This window comes from Struthio camelus, unplaced genomic scaffold (genome assembly GCF_040807025.1).
Source record: "Struthio camelus isolate bStrCam1 unplaced genomic scaffold, bStrCam1.hap1 HAP1_SCAFFOLD_33, whole genome shotgun sequence".
NCBI lineage: Eukaryota > Metazoa > Chordata > Aves > Struthioniformes > Struthionidae > Struthio > Struthio camelus.
The window spans coordinates 3,021,090-3,031,127 of NW_027182567.1; positions in this window are offsets into that span (position 1 = coordinate 3,021,090).

Below are 10,038 nucleotides of genomic sequence, written 5' to 3' on the forward strand. Positions count from 1 at the left end.
GGATGCGGTGCAGGCTGATGCTCGCCCTGGGGATTCTGCAGTCAGAGAAGTGCTCCATTTTCCCCATACAGAAAGGCCAAGAATGGAGGAAAGACCGCAGAGGCCTTGATTGGATTCTACCTTGAAAATAGATCACTTATTCTGCCACTGCCTATGCAAGGCAGGGCACAGGGTTAGCCTCTTGACCACACTGGGTTCAACTGATGTCATCGAGCCCAGGTAGTACGAGGCCACCAACACTCTGGCCCTAGCTATGCAACCTGCTCCCACACCCCAGCTTGGGCTCAGCAGCAGCGTCCCAGGACAGACACAAGCCAGCAGATTGCCACCAGTGTTGCCACTTCCCAGCAGGCCCCTCCAGCAGCTCTCAAGCGAAAGCCTCTGCAGAGCCCCAGGCCCCTGTGGGTAGCAGGTCACTGTGTGGTTCATCAAGCTCTCTCAGCTTCTCCTTAGATGACAGATGCTCCATTCCCTTCCTTCATCATTTTAGTCGCCCTTTGCTAGACCCGCTCCAGGAGCTCCATTCTCTCTTCAACTGGGGAGCCCAGAACTGGACCCAGCACTCCAGATGCAACCTCATCGGGGCTGAGTGGAGGGGCAGGATCACCTTCCTCCACCTGCTGCCAACACTCTGCCTAATGTACCCCAGCGTACCATTGGCCTTCTTGGCCACAAGGGCACGCTGCTGCCTCATGCTTAACTTGCACTGCCAGGTCTTTCTCCACAGAGCTGCTTTCCAGCAGGTCAGCCCCCAGCCTGTACTGCTGCATGGGGTTATTCTTCCCTAGGTGCAGAACCCTGCACTTGCCTGTGTTGAGCTTCCGGAGGTTCCTCTCCGCCCAACTCTGCAGTATGTCCAGGTCCCTCTGAATGGCAGCACAGCCTTCTGGTGTGTCAGCCACTCCTCCCAGTGTAGTATCATCAGCAAACTTGCTGAGAGTGCACTCAGCAAGTCGAGCAAGCTGGAAGCCCTGACCTAATAGTCTGTGTTCATGCCCAGATGTTCTGAGAAGCAAGAGGCTCGGGTCTCTGTTGGCAGCATTTGTAAAAACACCCCTTGGATAGGAAAAGCCAGATTGTCCCAGTGACTGGCCCTGCCACTAGAGCCTGCCAGAAAGGCAGCCGTGGGCCCTCCTCCAGAACAGCTGTAAGAAAACTAAGCGCTCTAATGCTGCTCTGGCATCCTCTTTTGACCAGCGAACCCCGGTCTGATTTTCATTCTGCCAGGAGTGAAAGGCACTGATGGGCATCTCTGCTGCCCTTGCTGCACCTTGCCTGAAATCCCTACCTTGCATAGCAGAAGCACTAACCTAAGTGGAGTGACGTGGACTGCAAGCTGCGAGCCTCTAGGGCTGGGCAGTGCCAAGAACATTTCAGATTAAAGTCTAAAATCTTTCAGTTGAGAAAGTCTAGATCAGCCAGAGCATTTAGGCTAAGATAGCTTCTGTTGGATGCTATCAAAGAGAATACACTCTCTCTGGAAAGAAAAAAGCACGGACTATAAGACCGCATAGCTAGTTAGTGGCAGAAGTGGCTTAGTAAGGTTTTTGTTAAAGGCAAACAAATGTGAAAATTGTATGAAAGAGCCATTAGTGTGGCAGGGATGTTCTGAGGTGTGGACTTCACTCTGCGCTCCTGTGGGGTGACCTTTGCAGGGTCTGGCTGTTGGCAGTAATGGAGGATGACCAATTAATTGTGTACCCTTAGGTGCCCATTATTTAACTTCCTGTTGGGTTTATACATGACTTTGAAATAATCCCTTTGTCAATGACTACTTTCATGATGGCCGAGCTTGCAAACCAAGCAAGCAAACTGCATCTTTTCTGGACAAGCCCAGTTCCTTTGTTCATATCAAGTTAGTTTATTTTATGGACCTTCTCTAGAAAGTTGACAGCATGTAACTTGTGAAGGTGTCCTGAATTGTCCCCTGCAGAGAGGTCAGGTTAAATTGGTTTGCTGACAAATGCTCCTTGGTGTGCAGCACTTTGTTAGGATGTCAGGTGTACACACATTTACTACCATCCCAATGAGGGCTGTTTTTTTTTCTGTTTGTTATTTAAATATTTATTTCACAAGTACCTTTTTTGCATGCCTGTGACATTATTATGGAAGTGTATGAGTTCTGAAATTTTTTTTAAGTAGGTCCTGGAATCTGGGGAAAGCATGTTCTGTAGTGCAAAATGACAAGCTCTGCTTGTGAGCTGGGAGCAGCAAAATGACTAGTGGGGACAAGCGTGGAGTCTTGGGTTTCTAACTCCAGCAAATTCCTACTCCCATCCTCATAACCTCGTACATGATAGTCGCAAGGCTCGCTTGTCAGGGCTCAAGATTCCCAATCAGCCGGTCAGTATTAGGGAGTAGTTTGCATTACCACCCATAAACAGAGAGCCATGAACATCTGCTTGTCATTGAAAGGTGACCTGTGGATTTTCCATGAAGACTTTCCCATCTTTCTATGCAGATATCAAATGTGCTGATGCTTGCGGCCTAGAGTGGTCTCAGAGAAATGATTCAATCAGGTACAGAGGCTCTTTTAATCCAGGTCCTTGTTTCCTTTGGCTCCATATGTTCCAGCGGATAGCAATGTCCATGAGGAGAAAAATCCTATTTATCATCGGAGTGTTGTGGATTACAGAGACAGGGTGGGATAGTTCACATGACTGGGATGCTGTCATCGATGGCTATGCACTTTTTAGGAAAGACAGGCCAGGAAGGCGAGGTGGTGGAGTTGCTCTTTATGTGAGGGAGCAACTAGAATGTGTGGAGCTCTGCCTAGGGGTATATGAAGAGCAAGTGGAGAGCCTATGGGTAAGGATTAAAGGGCAGGGTAACATGGGTGACACTGTTGTGGGGGTTTACTACAGGCCACCTGACCAGGAGGAAGTCATCGATGAGGCCTTCTACCGACAGCTGGAAGTAGCCTCACAATCACAGGCCCTGGTTCTCATGGGAGACTTCAACCACCCTGACATCTGTTGGCAAGACAGCACAGCTAGGCACAAACAGTCAAAGAGGTTCCTGCAGAGGCTTGATGATAATTTCTTGACTCAGGCGGTGGAGACGCCAATGAGGAGAGGTGAAATGCTAGATCTTGTACTAACGAACAAAGAAGGTCTAGTTGGAGAGGTGAAGGTTGGGGGCAGCCTTGGCTGCAGTGACCATGAGATGGTGGAGTTCAGGATCCTGTGAGGAGGGAGCAGGGCAACGAGTAGGATTGCAACGCTGGACTTCAGGAGAGCTAACTTTGGCCTCTTCAGGGACCTACTTAAGGGAATCTTATGGGACAGGGCCCTAGAAGGAAGAGGGGTCCAAGAAAGCTGGTTAATATTCAAGCGTCACCTCCTCCAGGCTCAAGATCGCTGCATCCCTCTGAGGAAGAAGTCCAGCAAAGCAGGCAGGAGATGTGCATGGATGAGCAAGGAACTCCTGGCAAAACTCCAGCAGAAGAAGGAAGTACACAGAAGGTGGAAAAGGGGACAGGCCTCTTGGGAGGAATACAGGGACGTTGTCAGAGCGTGCAGGGATGCGACGAGGAAGGCTAAGGCCCATTTGGAATGAAATCTGGCAAGGGATGTCAAGGACAACAAGAAGGCCTTCTTCAAATACATCAGCAAAAGGAAGACTAGGGAAAACGTGGGCCCACTGCTGAATGGGGCGGGTGCCCTGGTAACAAAGGATACAGAGAAGGCAGAGTTATTGAATGCCTTCTTTGCTTCCGTCTTCACTGCTAAGGCCAGTCCTCAGGAATTCCAGATGCTGGGGACAAGAGAGGAAGTCTGGAGAAAGGAAGACTCTCCCTTGGTTGAGGAGGATCAGGTTAGAGATCTTTTGTCCAAACTTGACATCCATAAATCCATGGGCCCTGATGGGATGCAGCCACGAGTGCTGAGGGAGCTGGCGGATGTTATCGCTAGGCCACTCTCCATCATCTTTGAAAGGTCCTGGAGATCAGGAGAGGTGCCTGAGGACTGGAAGAAAGCCAACGTCACCCCACTCTTCAAAAAGGGCAAGAAGGAGGAGCCAGGAAACTACAGGCCTGTCAGCCTCACCTCCATCCCTGGAAAGGTGATGGAACAGCTCCTCTTGAAGGTCATCACTAAGCATCTGGAGGACAAGAAGGTGATCAGGAGTAGTCAGCATGGCTTCACCAAAGGGAAATCATGCTTGACCAATCTGATAGCCTTCTATGACGGAATGACTGGCTGGGTAGATGAGGGCAGAGCAGTGGATGTTGTCTACCTGGACTTCAGCAAGGCTTTGGATGCTGCCTGCCATCACATCCTCCCAGGTGAACTGAGGAAGTGTGGCTGAGATGAATGGACGGTGAGGTGGATGGAGAACTGGCTGGATGGCTGAGCTCAGAGGGTTGTGGTGAATGGCACAGAGTCAAGTTGGAGGCCTGTGGCTAGTGGTGTCCCCCAGGGGTCAGTCCTGGGTCCAGTCTTGTTCAATATATTCATCAATGACCTGGAGGAAGGGACAGAGTGCACCCTCAGCAAGTTTGCTGATGATACTACACTGGGGGGGGGGGGGGGGGGGAGTGGCTGACACACCAGAAGACTGTGCTGCCATTCAGAGGGACCTGGACAGGCTGGAGAGGTGGGCGGAGAGGAACCTCCTGAAGTTCAACACAGGCAAGTGCAAGGTCCTGCACCTAGGCAGGAATAATCCCATGCACCAGTACAGGCTGGGGGTTGACCTGCTGGAAAGTAGCTCTGCCAAGAAGGACCTGGGAGTGCTGGTGGACAACAAGTTAAACATGAGCCAGCAGTGTGCCCTTGTGGCCAAGAAGGCCAATGGTCTCCTGGGGTGCATTAGGCAGAGTGTTGGCAGCAGGTCAAGGCAGGTGATCCTGCCCCTCTACTCAGCCCTGGGGAGGCCTCACCTAGAGTACTGTGTCCAGTTCTGGGCTCCCCAGTACAAGAGGGACATGGCACTCCTGGAGAGAGTCCAGCGGAGGGCTACCAAGATGATTAGAGGGCTGGAGCACCTCTCCTAGGAAGAAATACTGCAAGAGCTGGGCCTGTTCAGCCTGGAGAAGAGAAGATTGAGAGGCGATCTCATCAATGTGTACAAGTATCTGAAGGGGGAGTGTCAAGAGGATGAGGCCAGTCTCTTCTCCGTGGTGCCCAGCAACAGGACAAGAGGCAACGGGCAGAAACTGAACCACAGGAAGTTCCACCTAAACCTGAGAAAAAACTTCTTCACTGTGAGGGTGACAGAGCATTGGAACAGGTTGCCCAGAGAGGTAGTGGAGTCTCCTTCCCTGGAGATATTCAAAACCCGTCTGGATGTGATCCTGGGCAATATGCTCTAGAGGTCCCTGGCTGAGCAGGGAGGTTGGACTAGATGATCTCCAGAGGTCCCTTCCAACCTAAACGATTCTGTGATTCTGTGATTCTGTGATATTTATTTCAGATTTCTCCTCAAGGCTTTCAATTTTCAGTCCTAAAATATAACTCAAAACTGAGACGCTGCCAAGGTTTTAGTCAGCATTTAATTTGTTGTGAGGGTGCACAGATACCAGTATGAAAGCCATATCTGATTTAGTTAACAGCACTTTTTCCCCCTTCCACCAACTGCTTTTATTGGTTTATGCTGTATTCTCTTTAAAGTCCATGTAGGGTTTACATGTTGGGAAGATTCTTCACTGCTATCCATCGGATAACTGAACTCTGGGGAGAGAGGTCCATTTACAAAAGATAAGAGTCCAGCCTTTTGGCTTAATTGGGTAAAAATATTGATCATACAGATTTTAACATCTCTGCCTTGTGCAACATTTTATTTCAGTTACATCTAGTAAACTTTTCCCTCAAGTTGTTGCCTTGTGGCATTTATTGCATACTTCACTTGCCAAGTTAGCAGTTCTTCCAGAGACGTCAGAAATGAAATTATTCTTTCAAATGTCAAAAAATATTACAGAGCCTCATATTTTTAAAAATTAGTAGTTTATGTCACTAGAATACTAAAATGCTAGCTGTGTACATGTCAAGATTAAATAACTTCTCAGGATGGTCTACATCATCTGCTGCGTATTCCATCACCAATGCCACAGACAATCCTATCTCTCACACAGTGTTTTCAAGAGCTTTCTTGATGCAAAATTCAGGTTTTTTACACTGAAGAAATGAATGATCACAAAATTATGCTGTAACTAGAAGTCATATATTTAAATACTTCTAATTAGAAGCTTAGAACTCAGAAGTATCCTTTTAGCTGAATTTTATATGACCTTAATTTCTTCTACTATATAGAAAAAGAAGTTTTTATGACTCATGTTTTTTTTTTGTAATTGTTCTCTTGCTGTCATGAATGCCAAATAAATGTTTTTCTGACACAGCAGTATTCAGGATACAGCATAACACAAGTATCCTGCAGGGGGAGGGGCAGAGGAATGTTGATGATAGGGATAAAAAAAAAGCTTTTTGCCTAAGCATTTCTGTTTTTTAATCACATAAAATTCTGAGGAACAGCTGAAATGAATTAATATGTGAAAAAGATAAATAGATAGCTCAGTGTAATGATGGCATTCATGGGTTTTAGTCAATTTACCATCAATGATGATTTAGGTAACCGCACAAGATGTAGAGTGACGTTGCTGTCCCTTACAGGAGATAGTATGTTCAAAGAGTACTGGATGAACTTGGTAGTCTGTTCAGGGTTACTGGATGAACCAGGGCCAGGCAAGAAAAGTACACAACAGTTAATGTGTACAGGACTTCCTAAAAAGGCAGAAAAGCAGAGACAATACTTTTTAATATGATAGAAAAAATATATATATATTTGCACCACCTGTTATTTTTAACAATAATTTCAAGAGGAACTTAGTCTCTAGGCAGAATCAAGTTGCTTGCATACTTATTCATGCTCCTTACTTAGAGAAAGAACTCCCCCCACACCCCACCCCCTACTGATGCCTGGTGTTTTCTGATTAAAGAAAGGCAACAATATGAGGGTACAGCAGGTGGCTTGTCAAGCTGGCAGATGGATGATCTTCATTAATGGCATCAGCGAGAGGGAGGGAAACTGAGAGCTTCCACGTAAAATAAAGAATTACAGTTATTATTATTGTTATCATTATAATTATTATTATTTTGAGGAGATGATCTGGAGAGACCAAAATAGCTAAGACATTTAGCACCTTCACGTATTTCATTAGTGGTCAATAGTGAACACCAGATTTAGGAACGCTTCTCAGGAGCGTGACTGGGTCAGCAAAAGTGGCAGAACGAACCCAGCAGAGACTAGCCATAAACTCGCAATGGACTATTGCACTAGAAAATAGCTGAGCTCCAGTAACTTCTTAGAGGTTTTTACTTAGCCAGCCAAGATGTCTTCAGTTCTTCTCATTCAGATTTTTAAGTGCCTGCCTGTTTTAGGTTTGATATCGTCTGAACCCTGATTTGTCTGATCTATAATCAGTTTGTCAGAGACACTTGGCAAAAGGCTTTGTAAAAAATTACTTAGATATGCTGAACACAGCCCATGTAGATAATAACTTCTTTTTTTCCTTTTTTAATGATGCTTCTCTAAGCTCTCACACCAGGTAAACCTTCAGCTTTGAAAGTCAGAACAAAATTAAGAAGAAATATATGCTTCAAAATGTTTGTAAAAGTAAGTTCTTAAAAATGTTTGGCAGAAGATGGTCTAATAAATAAATAGATGTTTATGCAAAAGTCAAAAAATTAAATACAAACAAGTCAGAGAGATTAAACAAATTTTTTTTGGTAACACTCAAAATAGGGGATAAATCCTGTAAATAAATGCTGGAAACTTACTGAACTGAATGGAATTTCACAGTCCTTCATACATAGAAATGTAATAGTGGAAATTAAAAAAAGGGGAAAGCAATGTCTGATGAAAACCAAGATTCCTCTACTGACTCTCTTTCTTATCCTACATAACAAACTTTTACATATCCTACATGTCATCATAGCCACATTAATCATAGTGTACTTAAGACTGAGTAAGTGTACAGGTACAGCTTTGTCTCCTAAATGGATGAAACTGGGCAAACTAAAAGCTATAGTATTTGAAGCATATTGGGATGGGGCCCTAAAACAAAGAATTTAAGCAAAAGAGCACTTTTTAGTAAGAAATGTTTCTCAGAGAAAACACTTCCTATCCCCTTGGGAGACCAGCATTGACTTTTATATATTTCTAAGTGGGATGCCAACTTGCATGTGACTAAGGGATGCCCACATGGAGTGTTTTAGAAAGTTGATTTTGTGTTGCTGTTAGCGTTTTTCAGAGTTTGTCAGACACATTCAGTGCAATTTATAGTACTATACCTAGCAGAATCTTCAATTTTTACAGAATTTCACTTTAGAAGACATTCAGAAGAATCAAAAAAAATCAATACTAAATTTTTATTAAAAACATCAGTTCTTTAATTTTGAATGACATTTAATTTTTTTTCTTTTTATTGTCTGTATTAAAAATGTATAATTCAAAATTAAGGAAAAACAATTTTGTGTTTTCTACTCAAGCTTGGGGGGGGGAATGATATTTTTAGCTTTTATATAAGACTGATTTCAGTTTTTATTATTTTTTATCGCTGTAATGAGGATAAACTTTTATTTCAGAAGTCTTCCTACCATCTGTCTTCCAATGTGCAGCAAAAGATCGCTAGATCTCAGCATGCTATATTTCTGTGTATCATGCATAAAGCATGGTAAAGAAAAGAAATACAAACTGCAGCCCTCTCTGGTGTACCTGATGAGGATTATTCCTGTTGCGTTCCTCTGAATTAGAGTTCTGTTCCCTTTGTTAGCAACAGGAGGAAATTGCTCTTTTAGTCTGTGACACAATAGTGCAGGCTGTGTACAAATCTCTAACAAAAGTAAATCTGCCTTTGGTTTCTGAATAAAGAAAGGACATCTTCTGAAATCCTTGCACAATAAAGGTAATGCTCATTAAGGTTTTTTTTCAGCATACCTCCTTTCCTACTGATTTCAAAAGATATCAAGAAATAACAGCTGGTAGCCTTAATCAGGCTCATTGTTAAGATCAGGTAAGAGTGAAATGTTTTTCATGCTTAAAGGTATTAATTCAAATGAGGAAAATGAGAAAAAAAAAAGAAAGAAAAAAAAAAGTAATGTTCCTGAGTATCCTCTTAATAAACACATACACCTATCAGAACCCCACAACTGCTGCATTAACCACCACAATCTTTTCAAAGACTTCAGCAGACATTGGAATAAGGCCTCAGGTAGAACAGCTTTAAATCTGAGAAATCATATTCTTCTAAAATTTGCCTCTGGATTTTGGAAATAATTGAAACAGCTTTATATCCATGTAGATCCTCCCACAGTATACCTTAGGTGATTCAGGATAATCCTCCAAAGGTACAGTTTCCAATCCTGCTGCTGACAACCATTGTTTTCTACAATTTACATAGAAAGTACTTTTGACAGGAAATGGATTCCTCAGTTTAAAGTAACCTCATTTCAGTCCCAGTGTTCTAATCCAAGGAGTGCTGCAGCTATTGCAATCCTTTCCATTAAGTTCAAGATATGGAGAAATCAAATAAGGACTTTTCTTACTGCAAATCAAATAGCTGATTTTGACCTGCTACTTTTTCTGCTATGAGGTAATAGAGATTTCAAGAAGAAAATTTAGGTAAATTCTTGTCCATCAGAAATAAGAGTTTAAATGCCACCATTTGAATTAAAAAACAAACAAACAAAAACTTTGCTTATTATTTAAGGGATTATAACACCAATGTTAGTGCATTATCTTTTCTTCTAGTTTTTTCTTTTAAAGTGGCCCTTTAAAACTGCCTAAAAATGTGCACATCATCCTTCAATGGTGAAACTTACTCTTTTTATTTACATTCCACTTCTTCTGTTGCAATGTCACACCTTTTTCCAAGAAGTAAACAGACTGAGTTGTAATGCTAGTGTTATTTGTTCGTTTTCAACTGATCTAATTCTAAAATGAGAGTTTTAAATGATAATCTATAACTCTTAGCACAACCCAGATCAGATTTCCTCCAGAAGTCATATTCACATAGCAGTTCGTACCCATCAGGAATAT